At 43.8% G+C, this 14,289-nt stretch overlaps 1 protein-coding gene across 18 annotated transcripts in view; it reads left to right on the top strand.

The window, feature by feature from the left end:
• The first annotated feature begins 410 nt into the window (after positions 1 to 410).
• Positions 411 to 14,289, top strand: part of HHAT (hedgehog acyltransferase) — a 363,049-nt gene continuing 349,170 nt past the window's right edge. For 5 of the 18 annotated variants that reach the window (XM_067729068.1, XM_067729067.1, XM_067729074.1 and 2 more), the window contains exon 1: positions 415 to 583. The gene's annotated coding sequence lies outside the window, so the exon portion shown is untranslated. Of the gene's footprint in view, positions 682 to 923; positions 1,069 to 1,292; positions 1,441 to 14,289 lie in introns of those variants that run through there. The other 13 variants (XR_010941290.1, XR_010941289.1, XM_067729058.1 and 10 more) reach the window with 7 other exon arrangements.

Genomic DNA, 14,289 nt, shown 5'->3' with positions numbered 1-14,289 from the left:
CTATTTCAATGACTGCTAGAATAAACTTTGAGCACAGCCTCTGTATTTTCCTGCTGCCTAACGCAGAGTTGTCCACGTTCACCTGACCACAGAACCACCTGAAACACCCCTCCCCTGGGGAGTCTGATTCTTTTGGTTTGAAGAGGGATCCAGGTGCCAGCGGTTTTAACAAGAGCCCAGGTGATTCTCCTGCCCAGGTAAGTCTGTGGAACTCTGGCAGCCTTGGCGTTGGAGGCCTCTGAGTAACACCTGGCATAAAGTCACGGTCCAAGGCAGCTTCAGATCTTCCACTCTTTTACGACCTATTCAAAATCACTGATATACATTTTGCAGTGCTGATCATCTTTGTAAGCTGCTTTACAGTTCATGAAGTTCATCCCATTTGGTCTTCACTCTAATTCTCCAGGAAAGCCGGGAAGCTTATTTCCGCTTTACAGAGAAGGACAAGGAGGCTCACAGGGGCTAAATTCACACAGCAAGCTCCAGAAGCCGCCGGAGCGGCAAGGCCCGCCCTCTTTCCACCCCACCGTGCTACCTCCTTTCGCGTACAAAGTACGTGGGGACCACTGGGGCTGGACTTCAGGTGACTTCCGCTCCCAAACCTGCAGCCCCAGGCCTGCAATTAACAAACGGGGGTGGAGAGGTCCGTGCGCTGCTGGACGCAGGCACCGGGGCCCATGGGTGAGCGGGGGCTGGGGCTCCGCGGGCCGGCGCCAGGCGCTCCGGGTGCGGAGTGGCGGGCAGTCCTCCTGCGGGACCCCTCCAGCCGCGCGGCCTGCTCGCCACCGCTCCCGGGGCGCCGCCTGCTTGCGAGCCCGGCGGCCTGGAGCGGCGCGCGCGGGCACGGTGGCGGCGGGGACGTGCTCCGAGGACGCGCGCGGGGCTGGTTCTCCAACCGCCGCTCCCGGGGAAGAGGGCGGCTTCCCGGGAAGCCCGTCGCCGCCGCCGCCGCCGCCGCCGCCGCCGCCGCCGCCGCCGCCGCCGGCTCGGAGGTGCGGAGAGGGTTGTTGGGAACTCGGGGCGCGCGTGAGCGTCACCAACGCTGCCGCCACCCGGGACAGCCCGGAGGTTGGTAGCTGGTGATCGTAGCGGGTCCTCGGGAAGTTAGGTGTTGACTTTCTGCTTCGACTGACTCGGTTGAGAAAAAGAAACGCCCGATACGCTTTCTGTTTCCAATTCCCGTTCCTGCGTGCGCGCCCGAGGGCGGGGCAGAGGAGCGTAGACAAAGGCGGTGGGTGGGGGGGGTGAGGGGGGCGTGCGCCCGGGTCAAGGCTGCGTTCCACCCCCGGCCGGCCGAGTCCGCTCACGCCCCTGCCAGCGTCCCCCATCCTTGGCTTCGTCCCCAGTTTCTGGCACTGTTGCTGGAAGTGTGGACGCTGGTCCCCTTGGCGATCTTAGAAGTGCGCCTGCCTGACTGCTGCGGCTCCAGTGACCCCCAAAGTTAGAGACTTTTGCTTTCTACTCTCCGGACTCAGTTTCCCTCTTTTCTTATACCTGTGGCCTTTAGGTGGCATCAGTCTTGATGTGGAAAGGCCCTCCTCCTCTCAAGCCCTACAAAGTGGGCGGGAGAGGTACTAGGATGGATAGCACTGGTGGTAAGAAATGTGCTGCTTCATTGCTTCGTGGCTCTTGGATCAGGGCAGTCAGGCTAGCCAGTTGGTATCCTCGGTGGTTTACATTATATGGGGGTGCGACTCACTGCTTCTGTCCTTTTCTGATTTGTATTCCTCCTTCATTCATTCGCACAGCTAGGAGTTTACTTCCATGTGATAAGTGCTATGGGAACACGAGGAGAGGGAAGGCTTTCCTGAGGAGGGGGTCGTTTTTATACTGGAATTTGAAGAATAAGTATGATTTTTTTTCCCTTTCATTCTTCATGTTCCGCCTTTCCTATAATTTGTCTCCCTCCTTTCTCAGTGGCAGCCCCTAACTGTGATTAAGTGTTGGATAGGAACAGTCAGTTCTGACTTGAAAGATTCAGCTAATAGTGATGGGGACGATGTGCTTGTCAGGTGCTTTAAATCCATTATTTTTAAACCTTGCAATAACTGGGAAGGATACCTAGTGTTAGCCCTTTTCACAGCAGAAGAAAGGAATACTTAGATGCCAGAGCCACAGAAAGTAAGTGCTGGGATGGGGTTTTGCACTCCTCTTTCTGGGTCAAAGCCTATGCTTTATCTGCTGTTTACTTTGCCCCCTCTTTGGGAAGTAAGTTATATAGACTAACTTAGAGTGAAGGCCAAGTCTTTAGAGAGAGCAGTCATTTTGTGGGTGGCTAGATGTTGGTGGGAGCTCTGAAGGTAATGTCAGGGACTAGCCAGGGTGAGCCTTACTCATCTGTGTGTCTTCGTCCAGGCCAGGGCCTGGCCAAAGGGAAGTGCTCCTTAACCGTTGCCTGGGAGTTCCATGGCTTGGGTGAGATCCTTGATTCTTTGTAGGGGTTCCTTACCCTTTTTTTGTGCCATGGACTTCTTTGGAGTCTGGGGAAGCCAATTTTTAAAAGGCATTTCAAAGTACATAGAGTTACAAATTATATTGAAACAGTGATCAAAATAGTGTAAACCCCCCAACATTTATAATAGTATTTTTTTTCTTGATTAGTGCATTAAGTGACAAAATTCAGGACTGTATCAGGTAAGTCTCAGAATTTCAAAGTAGTGATGCCCATGTAAATGATGTTTTGCAGTATTTGCAACAGCTGCACTGTAGTATGACAGAATTTGTGACACTTATTGGTGACAGTCACCAGAAATGCTCTTACTAGTGTGATTTGCTCTTCGCACTTACAATCAAATGAAATCCTGAATTTCAGTTAGAGGTTCGTGAAAATACAGACATATGAGAAAAGAAATTTAAGTTCATGGCCTCCTGAATTCTGCCTATGGACATCTTGTGGGTGGAGGGCTGGGTATCGAGATTACAAACCCAGCCAGTGGTGGTTTTTCTTCCTCCACGTTCTTGCTGGCCACCCTACAGCGTTACTAATGGCTGTTCCCTTCTCCTTCAGTTCGTGTCTCCTTTTCCGCAGGTGCACGGTTGTTTGTGATGATAAAAGCTGTTGAGAGAGAATTGCTGGATTGTTTACATGCTCTACCTCTCTTGCTCCTTCTGTGCGTAATTCTGCTGGAGAATATTCCAGCGATAGTGGATTTATTTGTGTCATATAATGCATGACCATCTTCCCTTCCCTCCCTCCAATGGTGTATGGTATTACCAGTGTCAGGGAAGAAAAAAGGAGTTATCACTACATATCCTACAGACATTTAAAAAATCTTCAGATGTTATTATGAACAATTTTATGGTAATACATTTGAAAATTCAGATGAAATGGACAAGTTTTTTCAATAAAATACCTCATAAGACATAAGAACTAGAAAATCTGTATAGTTCCATATCTATAAAGAAATTAAATATGTAATTAAAAATCTTTTCATAGCAGAATTTCCAGGCCTCGATGGTGTCACTAGTGCAATATTACAAACATTTTAAAAAATGAAAAAGAAGGAATACTCCCTGACTGCTTTTATAAGGCCAGCATAACCTTGTTACTAAAGCTTGATAAGGAGGTTACAAGAAACTATAGTCGAAACTCTCACAGAAAAGATGCAAAAGCCCTAAAATGGGTATTGGTAAATCAAATCTAGTGACCTATACCTATATTTATAGGATACCAAACCATGACCAAGTTGGATTTATTCCAGGAATGTAAACTTTGTCTAACATTAGAAAATCAATAAATAATTTAACCACAGTCACAGAATAAAGGAAAAAAACTACTTGATAAACTTCAACACGCATTTGTGATAAAAATTCTTTGCAAAGTAAAACATTACTGAGAGAATTTAAAGTTTTAAAATAATGAAGGGTAAGTCATTGCTCTACAGATAAATGTGTGGATTCAGTATAATCCCAATCAAAATCCCAGCAGATTTTTTCCAAAAATAGTAAGCCCATTTTAAAATATATTTGGAAATTCTAGAAAATCTAAGTAAAAGAACAAAATTGGAAAACTCAAGCTAATAGATAGTACTGTACGTAGTTTGTCGGCGTGGTGTTGGCGCAGTGCTAGACAGGCCACGGAACTGAGTAGAGAATCCATGAACAGCCTCACATGTATGAGGTCTCTTGATTTATGAGAGAAGTGGCGCTGCAGTGCTCTGGAGAAAGGACAGCCTTTTCAGTAAACGATGCTGGGCCAATTGGATATTGCAAATGGACAAGATGAATTTTGATCATCTACCTCACCCCATACACAAAAATTAATCAAGATACATCATACACCTAAATGTGAAATCTAAAACAAGAAAGCTTCTGGAAGAAAGCAAAGTCAAACACCTTTATGACAAAGGTTTATTGAGGACACAAAAAGCAGTAGTTATAAAGGAAAATATTGGTAAGAACTACTGTTCATCTAAAGATTCCATAAAGAGAGTGAAAAGGCAAGCTACAGAATGGGTGAAGGTATTTGTGATAGTTATATCCCATAAAGGACTCATACCCAGAATGTAGAAATAATTTTTACAAATCATTGAGAAAAAGCCCAGTAGAAGAACGGGCAAGTCACTTCCCCAAAAGATTTCCAGATTCCCAATAAACATATGAAAAAGTGGTTAACCTCATTAGTAATTAGGGAAATGCAAATGAAAACTACAATGGGATATCACTCTATACGCAACAGAGTGGCTAAAAACAAAAAACAAACCCAAAAACCTGGCAGTGCTGAGTATTGGTTAGGATATGGAAAACCTGAACTTCTCATACATTGCTGATTGTTATGAAAATTAGTGTAACTTTTGGAAATTGTTTTGCAGTATCATTTACTAAAGACGAACATACACATCCCCTATGACCTAGTTTACTGTTTAGTTTCTATCATTCTTTGATAAACACTAAGCAGTAAGACAGGTGTATTTGTACCGAAAGACATGTAAAAGTATATGCAGAGCCGTATTATTCCTTATAGCCCCAAGTGGGAAACAACCCGTGGGTTCATCCAGAGTAGAATGGACAAAAGCCTAAGTAAATTGCTTATACAATGGTATACGCCACAGTAATAAGAATAACAAAGTATTGCTTTATACACAACACGGATGAGCCGTACAAATATAAAGTGGGGCCAAAAGAAGGCAGACACGACAAGAGTAAGAGCTATGTGATTCCATTTTTTTTTTTTTTTGAAGTCCGAAGATGGGCAAAACTAAATAAACTAGGGCGTTAGGAGTCAGGCTAGTGGTCACCTTTAGTGGAGTTATAAGGAAAGAACAGAAGGGGCATTCAGTTTTTCATCTGAGCAGTAATTCCTGGCGTGAGTCTGCTTTTTGAAAGCCTTACATTTTTTTTTTCTTTAAGCATACTTTAATACAAAGTTTACTTAAAATATATTATTAAGAAATTTGATTCACTCAAGATGCCCCTAATCTGGAGAGTGGAAGATGTGGTGGGCATGATTCTTGGTGATTAAACAGGCTTAAAATAGGTTGAGAATTTTCCGGGGAAAGGATACAATATCACACCAGTAGCTTTTCTGAACTAGGGGCTTATAAATCTGACTCCGTTTCTGCCAATCTTTAACAGCAGAGATCTGGCTTAAGGGCAGTTCATATAAAAGGACTTAAGAGTTATGTTTGATATTAAGATTGATATCAGTGTGAGACAGAAGCCAAAAAAAATGCTAAGTTGAGAACTGAATGCAAAATTTTTGTTTTCAGGTTTCATTTTCTTGCAGTTTAAGTTTTTAAAGTTTATAACAATTAGATTAAAATATTCTGATGTTTTAGATAAATCCCTTTAATTAGGTACTTTCCTTCCACTAGGCCATGAGCTAATTGAGGGCAGGGGTAGCATATTAGTTTCTGTAACTTAGTGGCTTCAAACAACAGAAATTGATTACCTACAGTTCTGGGGATCAGAAGTCCACGATGGGGTGGCAGGGCTGCATTCCTTCTGGAGGCTTGGAGTGGTGGGGGGCGAGGCAGAGGAATGGTGTCTTTCTTCGTTGCTGCTGTTCTCTGCCTCTACCATTCCTTTGTTCTCGGCCCCTTCCTCCATCCTCAAAGGGTTATCACTCTAACCTCTGCTTCCATCATCATATCTCCTCTCTGTCTCTGACCCTCCTTCTTCCCTCTTAGAATGACCCTTGTGATTACATGGGCCCACATAGATAATCAGGGATAATGTCCTCATCTCAAGATCTTTAACTTGATCACATCTGCAAAGTCCCTTTTCCATGTAAGGTAACATATTTGCATGTTCAGGGATTAGGGCATGGACGTTTCTGGGGTAGCTGTATTTGCGGGATCCTACAGACAGAATCTTTATATTTTGCCTTCACAAATAGTGCAGTTCCTGATCTTCGGTAGGAGCTCACTGATATCTGTCGAATGCAGGAATGAGTCTAAGATTTCACTGTTTGAAGTATAGCTTCGGAAGAAGAGAGACGATGGTCTTGTCCTACTCTTGCTCTGCCACAGCTGGAATTTTGGGTTCAGCTTTAGGTACCTATACTATAAAGAGATAACTGACAGAATGGGAAAGGGTCTGGGAAGCAAGCCACTGAAATGATTGAAGGAAGCATGGGGGTTTGTCCTGGAAGAGGGCTTGGGATGGAGCGGGTAGCATTAATTATCTCTAAATATTTGAAGGAGTATGATTGGCAAGAATAATTAAGCCTTTCAGTATACTTAATAGTAGCAGTAATATTAAACACAACAAGAATGAGCATTTGAGAGCTTACAATGGCCAAGGTAAGATTCTATCTCTTTGTAAACCCGTTTAATCCTCACAGCAACTCTCTGAGGGTTATTATCTCTATTTCATAAGTAAGGACATTGAGGTACAGTGAGGTCATGCAGCTTGTGCTGGGTCACACAGCTAGAAAGTAGCAAAGCTGGGATTCAGCCTTTGGCATTCTGACTCCAGAGCCATCCTCTAAACTATCATACTATCCGGCCTCCGTGCTTTTAGTTCCTGCAGGTACAATAGGACTAGTAGCAGAACGTTTTTTAGAAATAGAGGGGCAGATTTTGACTCAGTTTAAGAAAAAAAAAGATGATAACAATAAGAACTTCTTAGAAACAGAGTTTCCCTGCCTTGCAGTGTTGCTGGAAGTGGTCAGGTAGGTTATTGTAAAAGGAATTCCCAAACTGGCTGGAGATTAGACCAGATGACAATATTGATTTTGAAATTTTGATTTGAGAACGTAATTCTTTAAAATATACATCTCTCTCAACCTTTGTGACATTTTATGTAATAAAGACCTACTATGAGATGTAGTTTTCCCACTAACTTTCCAGATTTTATTTATTAGGAGTTCTAACATACTGGTATGGTAAGCTACGTCCCCGCCCCTTTTTTAGGTGCCATTGCTGTTCCTCCAGTAAAGAGATGGAAGCTGTTCTCTCTTCCCCCTTGAATCTGGGCTGGGCTCTTGACCAATAAAATGTTCTTTGAATTCTGGAACCGGTCCTTAAGAGACCTTGCACCTCTTGCCTTTGTTCTTTTAAGACCCTGAAGCCACCATGCTATGAAGGGTCCAGCCTACTGGAGGATGAGTGCCCACATGGAGGAGAAGTAAGGCATCTAGCTGACAGCTGGCACAAAATGCCAGGCATGTGGGTGAGATCATGTTGTCCTCCCCAGTTTCCTTGAGCCATGCAGTGACTTAGTCATACGAGTGATGCCAGGTGAGATCAGCAGAAGAACTGCCCAGATTGCCATCCCATAGAATCACGAGAGAGAATAGATCTTGTTATTTTAAGCCACTGTGTTTCGGGATAGTTCATTGCACAGTGATACATAACATTTGGTGCATATTTAGAAGTAGTGACATGTATTTTTAAATATTCTGTAATTAGACTTTTGCCCAGCCCAATGGACCTCGTCAATCTAGCTGATCATTCCAGTGCGTTGGTGAAGGCTTTCTGGGTGTGGAAAAGCGTTTCTCCGTAGTATCACGTGGGTAGAAGAATAAGACTCTTTGTAAGACTCTTAAGCAGGGTTTGGAGAACACTGTACTGTGAGAAGACACGATGAATCTGGGCCTGGTTTTCCTGGTGAAAGTCATGTAATTTATATTCTGCAAAATAGGTTTCATCAAATTCTACCTGGAAAAGAGCAAAAGCCCCCTAACATCTTTTCCACATGTGCTAGAATATTGCTCTACTATTATATTTTCTTTTCTTCAAAGCCATTGTCATTTCAGTGGGCATGAGTTCCTTTTACGTTATTACTTTGTGGTTTCCAGAGTGCTCATTTGTTCCTAAATTTAGAACTATTTCCATTTTATTCAGTCCTTACCTCTATATAACTCCTGACTTTCCCCTCTTATTTCCGAGGTAAATTGGTTTGGTTTAGTTTGTCTTCTTCAGTAAATCTTCTAAGGAACGTATGAGTTAGATGTTTCGTGTATTTTGAGTACATCTAGTTGATTTTCCTCCTGGGGTGTATCTACGTTATACATAACTTTAAATTCTTTTGCATGTATATAGCTTATATTATCTTCTAGCTTTCCCAATGAATTGATTTTGTCATAGATGTTGAAAAAATGAATCCTGTGAACTCTGTAAGAATAGGGAGGTGGGTGAGAGAAGGCTCTGGAATTAGACTTGGTAAGTATGAATCTAAGCTCTGCTGCTTACTAGCTGTGTGATTTGGGGCAGGTTTCTTGATCCTTCTGGGCTTTGGTTATCTTTTGTGTTAAATGAGGATACCAGAAGTACCAACCTCAAAGAGTTGTTATGGAGATTAAATGAAAGAATACTTGTAAAGTGCTTTCTCAGCATAGGTAATCTGTAAATACTACTTATTGTAGTACAGCTGTTGCTAAACTCTGGGAAAACTCAGAGAAAAATTTCAGTGTAGTTAGTTGGGAGTGATGATGGTGATGGCACTGGAGATTGTTAGCTTCATGCTGCGGGTGCCGTTTTAAAGTCCTCTGGTGCGTGGGAGTGTTTGGTGATAGCCCATTTAGCGCTAAATATCAAGGGTGAGGAGCAGAAAAGAATTTAATGTGGGAGTGTTGGAATCCATGTGTTGTATTTATCAACACTAAAGATAAAAGACTTTTGTGTGTGTGTGTGGTACGCGGGCCTCTCACTGTGTGGCCTCTCCCGTTGCGGAGCACAGGCTCCGGATGCGCAGGCTCAGCGGCTCAGCGGCTCAGCGGCCATGGCTCACGGGCCCAGCCGCACCGCGGCATGTGGGATCCTCCCGGACCGGGGCACGAACCCGTGGGCCCTGCATCGGCAGGCGGACTCTCAACCACTGCGCCACCAGGGAAGCCCAGATAAAAGACTTTTGAAAAGATATTGGAAGTTACTGGGGAAAAGCATCTTACAGAAGTTATGTGTATGCACACTTCAGGCTCTGGCATAGTGAGCTATACTTTTCTGCCAAGAGTAAAGAACAGGATTTCTGCCTAAGAGAGTGGGAGTTGGGAACTTGGGTTCTCTTTTCTGCTCCATTGCTGGCTTCTCTGGATCCTTGGGCAGATCCTGTCTTTTCTCTGAGCAAGATTCTGATTCCTGAAAAAAGAGCTAACACTTAGCCCTCCTGGTGAGAATGAGAGTGGATGGCATCTTTGAAAGCAGGTGGAATGTTAAATTACAATGTGAATGCAAATGTACATTGCTTCAGTATAGAAAAATCCCTCTAAGCTGAGGAATTCTTGCCGTTTTCCAGCTAAGATTTTATTATGTGGGCCGCTTGAGTTCTACAGTTCCCAGATAAATATAATACTTTTTGGAAATACCCAGCTTGGGGCTCTTATACCCAGTATGGGGGTAGAGAAATCTTGTTCCTCCAGTTTGACTTCTTTCCCCTAATCCCAGGGAAACCTCTGCTATGATTTTCTTCCAAGACCTAATCTTAAATGCATTTTTCCTCTGTCTTCACTTTGTGCCCGTTTCTCACCTTCATCAATAATATTCAGCTTTGAGACACTGTAGTCTTGACAGCTTTGGAGATGCTATTTTATGTCTTTTATTTTCCTCTCCCCCACCCCATGCCTCCTGGACTAACTTGGTGCCAGGTGCAACTTAATTTTCCCTCCTCTCTGTTGCTTGGTTCTAGCACTTTCTCTCCACTTCCCACCGAGAGCCTGAATCGCCGACCTCCCTGCCTTTAGTCTCTACTGCTGTGTCAAGGGGCTTCTTCCTGAAGCTTCATGAAAAAATTAAATGTGCTGGCTCACAAGCCTGAGATTTCTTCACGTAATCAGATCCGAGCCTGTCATCATATATGTTTAAGACCCTCCGCCACTTGGCTCCTAAACTGTCCCCATTTATTTCTTCCTCACAGTCCTGACCAGTATTCCCACCAAAGTGGAAGTGTTCTCAGACACATGTTCCCCATCAGACATCCCAGCCACCCGCCTTAGCTCTCACATATCAGTACTATAACCTCCTTTATATAGATCGATCAGGTAGTCTCCTACTTAAGAACAGGCTGTGTTGCTGTAGATTGGCTGTTTCCTATAGAAGTCATGTTGCAAATGGTGACGAGTTTCTAGGCTATCGAATGGATGCCCACTTAGCTGATAATGTTGCTGCAGGACTGAATCTTATGCATGAAAAACAGAAAAGAGGCATTACTTACACATTTGAGTAAGGGCTTCTTTGATTTCATCGTGGTAGCTTATGCCTAAAGAAGAACATAAGCGTGTTTAGAAAATGAGACATGGAAACTTGAGAATTCTCTGAGAGAGTTTTTAGAAACGTTTATGGGTTTGGACATAAAAAAAAAAAAGTTCTAGTTACATTCCCAAAGGTACAGCTTTGTGTTGTGTCATTGAATCCTTTAAAACATATCTACTCTGATTGGCTCTCTGAGTGCACAGCTGAAATGAACAGGGAGGGGGGAAAACACTGGGGAGAGGAATTTTCTTGAGATAAGTGGACAAGAGTTGAAAAGAAGTATTAAGGAAGAAAGATCTGTTAAGAAGGACAGGTGGGTGTCTGTGTGGTGGTGGTGTTTTGAGGTCACATTCCTGGGGTTGTGAATGATGAGGCAAGAAAAGTGAGGACTGTATATAATTCCTTTGGGGCTAAGAAAAGAGGTGGTGAGAAGAGACAGTGGTCAGAAAGCTTTCCAGGTGGCTCCCAAGGACAGGTTGTTAGCTGTCTGGGGTGGCCTTGGGTCGAATGTGGGGAGAGGATGGGGATGAGAAACTGGAGAGAATTCTGGGGATGCTGGTCAGCTGAAGAAGGCCCAGCGGCAGGTAGGATGCTCACCCCCTCTCCCCATGGAAGGTCAGTTAGCTGTCATCAATTCTGGAAGGAAACCAGGGCTCTGGCTAGGTAAGCTCCTGATGAGTTAAATTTACTAACTGGTCCTGCTGGACAGATCTTAGCTAATGTTCATTGAGTGCTTGCTCTGTGCCAGGCCCTGGGTAAACATTTTACATTTAATCCATTCAATAACTCTATGAGGAAACGTATCTGGAAAGTTGTGATCCACTTAAATTCCTCAGCCAGTCAGCGGCGGAGCCCGGTCTCCCCTAGGTCTGCATCTCTCCCTGATGCATCTCTCCCTGATATGCTGTCAGTAGGAGGCTATTTGGTCCAGTCCCCAGATTTTAGACATGAGGACACAGCCCTGCTGCTTTGTTGTTTATTACTATGTAACTTTGTGTATATGTCTGCAAAACATATACACTGTAGCTAAGCGCAGCATCAAAAAGGAAAATGTTATAACGCTGAGTTTTCTAGTGTCCTGACAGTTAAATCACTAATTCAGGGGAACTGTCCTAGAAGGAGAATGTCCATGAAAAGGTTCAAAAGAGCAGGGCTTCAGGAACTTTGATTTAATCTCCAAGATTATTTATGTTCAAATTTAGTAGCATTTCAAGAGGGGTTCAGCTCTTTGCTAATTGAGGAAAGTCATCCAATATAGTAATACCAACATCCTTGGAAAGGAGAGACAATACGAAACCCAGAGGTTGAAATTCACTTCCCAGTAAATTGAAAATTACTATATTCCTACAAAGTTCCAGAAAGAAATCTTAACATATTCTAGGAGATGCCAGGTATTTAAAAATAAAGTGTGACTAGAAATATATGAAGTTAGAAGTGGCTCTGAAAAGTAGTAGGGGAACCTGAGAAGGTGTTGTTGGAGTACTAGGGCTTAGAGAGCTTGGGATTGAGAGCATGAGTGGCTGCTTCTGGATTTTTTAGGAAATCTGCAGGAGAAACTCAGACTAGACTGGCTTGGCAACTTTTAGGTAATGACCAGAGGGTCCTCTGGTTCTAGGACCACTGATTTCTGACCTCATATTTTATGAAGGTGTTACTGAGCCCAAGCTCGTACTGCTCACCACACAACAGGCCAATAAATTGAGAGACAAGGTGTTGGGGCAGGGAATAGCAACTTTATTCGGAAAGCCAGCAGACTGAGAAGATGGTGGACTAGTGTCCCAAAGAACCATCTTACCTGAATTTGAATTCAGGTTTCTTTTATAGTGAAAGGAGAGAGGGTATGGCTGGTTGTTGCAAACATCTTAGTGTCAGGATCCTTTGTTCTTGCAGCTGTCCATGTAGGTCAGATGGTTATGATGTTCCTGTGAACCTCCAACAAGACAAATGTTATTCTCCGTCCTGCAACGTTTTATCTCTATATGAACGAAAAAGTATTATACCATTAAAGGTCAGAGCCTTGAGAATGGGCTCTCCTGTATGTTTCAGGCTATAGGCAATATTTTTAACTTGTAGCAAATGCAATAGAATACAAAGGTTAAAAGTTAAACAAAACAGATCCAACATGGAGTCAGATTTGGTCTTCCCTATTACAAAAGCTAAAGTTTATATCCCTTCCTGCTGCGTCTCCCTGTAGCCTGAAGAAAGGAGTTTGTGTGTGGAAGATTCCGAGCCAGGCCCTAAGGACAAGTAACCCTGTGAACTGGCAGTAATGGGGCTGGTGGCTGTACCTGAGCAGTGGGGTGGGGACCCAATGGTCCCAAGACCTGGATTTGAGCCCTGGCTCAGTTGTTTCTGATTGTGTGACCTCACCGTGCTTCACATTCCTCATCTGTAAATGCCTACCTCCCTTGCTCCACCTACTTCACCTGGCTGCTGTGAAGGTAAAACGAGCTCATGTGTGAATTCTGATTTTTGGCGTTACTGTCACATAATAGAAATGCTTGCTTGGGGCTTAAAATTTTGCTCTTGTTTTAATTTGACATCCACAGTGAGACATATTTGAGAGGTTTAAGTAAAGCAATGAGGGCCATAAAAGGGTTTACATTTCATTAACTCTTTGTTATTTGGGAACTGATCATTTAATTTACAGCATTTTAGGACTTTCTGTTACCTGCTTTATTACTTAGCATATAGACATGGCAGCCATAACAGAGAGATGGAGAACAGCACAGGCTTAAATATCCTGGGGGTGCATTTCTCTCTCATGTAATCGTCCAGATATAAGAGGTTCAGGGCAGTTTTGGGGGTGGGGCTGAGGTGGGGTGGTACATGCAGTCAGGGACCGAGGCGCCTCTGTCTTGTTTTTCTATGTGGCTTTTACCTCTTGGTCCAAAGGTGGCTGTTCCAACTCCACCCAGCAGGAAGGGGATGACCACAGCCTCAGAGCCAGAACTATTCAAATGTCCACACTTGAATACACTGTAGAGTCGAGCTCAGCAACCATGTGTTCAGATAGAAATTCAATTGCTGTGTAAGAAGGGAGCTTGCATATACAGGGTGGGCAACTAGTAGGCTATTAACTTCTGTTTAAGAAGTGCCCAGAAGATGGAAGACAGAGTGGCTTTATTAATCCATTCTTATAAACAACTATGGGATGACATTTGAAGGGGAGAACAAGGAGGTTAATGCTGTTGGCTTAGAAGAGGTTTGGAGATGATTCGTGCTTTTCTTTTATTCAGGCTTTTGAATAATAATTTATTATTTATTTGTGGAATATTTAGTAGTCCTTTCCTGCTACATTCCACGTCCTGTGCTAGGTGCTGGGACTCAGAGATCATGGTCCCTACTCTCTAAAGGTCCACTCCACAGGGGGAGACAGGTGTGGCAGGCAATGAGAACAGAAGTGTCTGGTGTACACTGTGATGGGAGACAGATGGGGGGCTGTGGGAACTCATAAGGAAAGACCTGCCCACCCTGGGCAGGCAGGGTGTGTGTGTGTGTGTGTGTGTGTGTGTGTGTGTGTGTGTGATGCGATGCGATGCAGGTGGGATAAGGTCATGGCAGGAGGAGGTGTCATAGGAGGAGGGTTATGTCTGTATCCCCTTGAATAGTGATGGGTCCCTGGGAGAACAAGTAAGATTCTGTCCTCTAGTGTCAT

The sequence above is a fragment of the Pseudorca crassidens genome, chromosome 2, assembly GCF_039906515.1.
Source record: "Pseudorca crassidens isolate mPseCra1 chromosome 2, mPseCra1.hap1, whole genome shotgun sequence".
Classification (NCBI taxonomy): domain Eukaryota; kingdom Metazoa; phylum Chordata; class Mammalia; order Artiodactyla; family Delphinidae; genus Pseudorca; species Pseudorca crassidens.
Note: the sequence above shows the minus strand (reverse complement) of the source record. Positions and strands in the feature narration are given on the sequence as shown.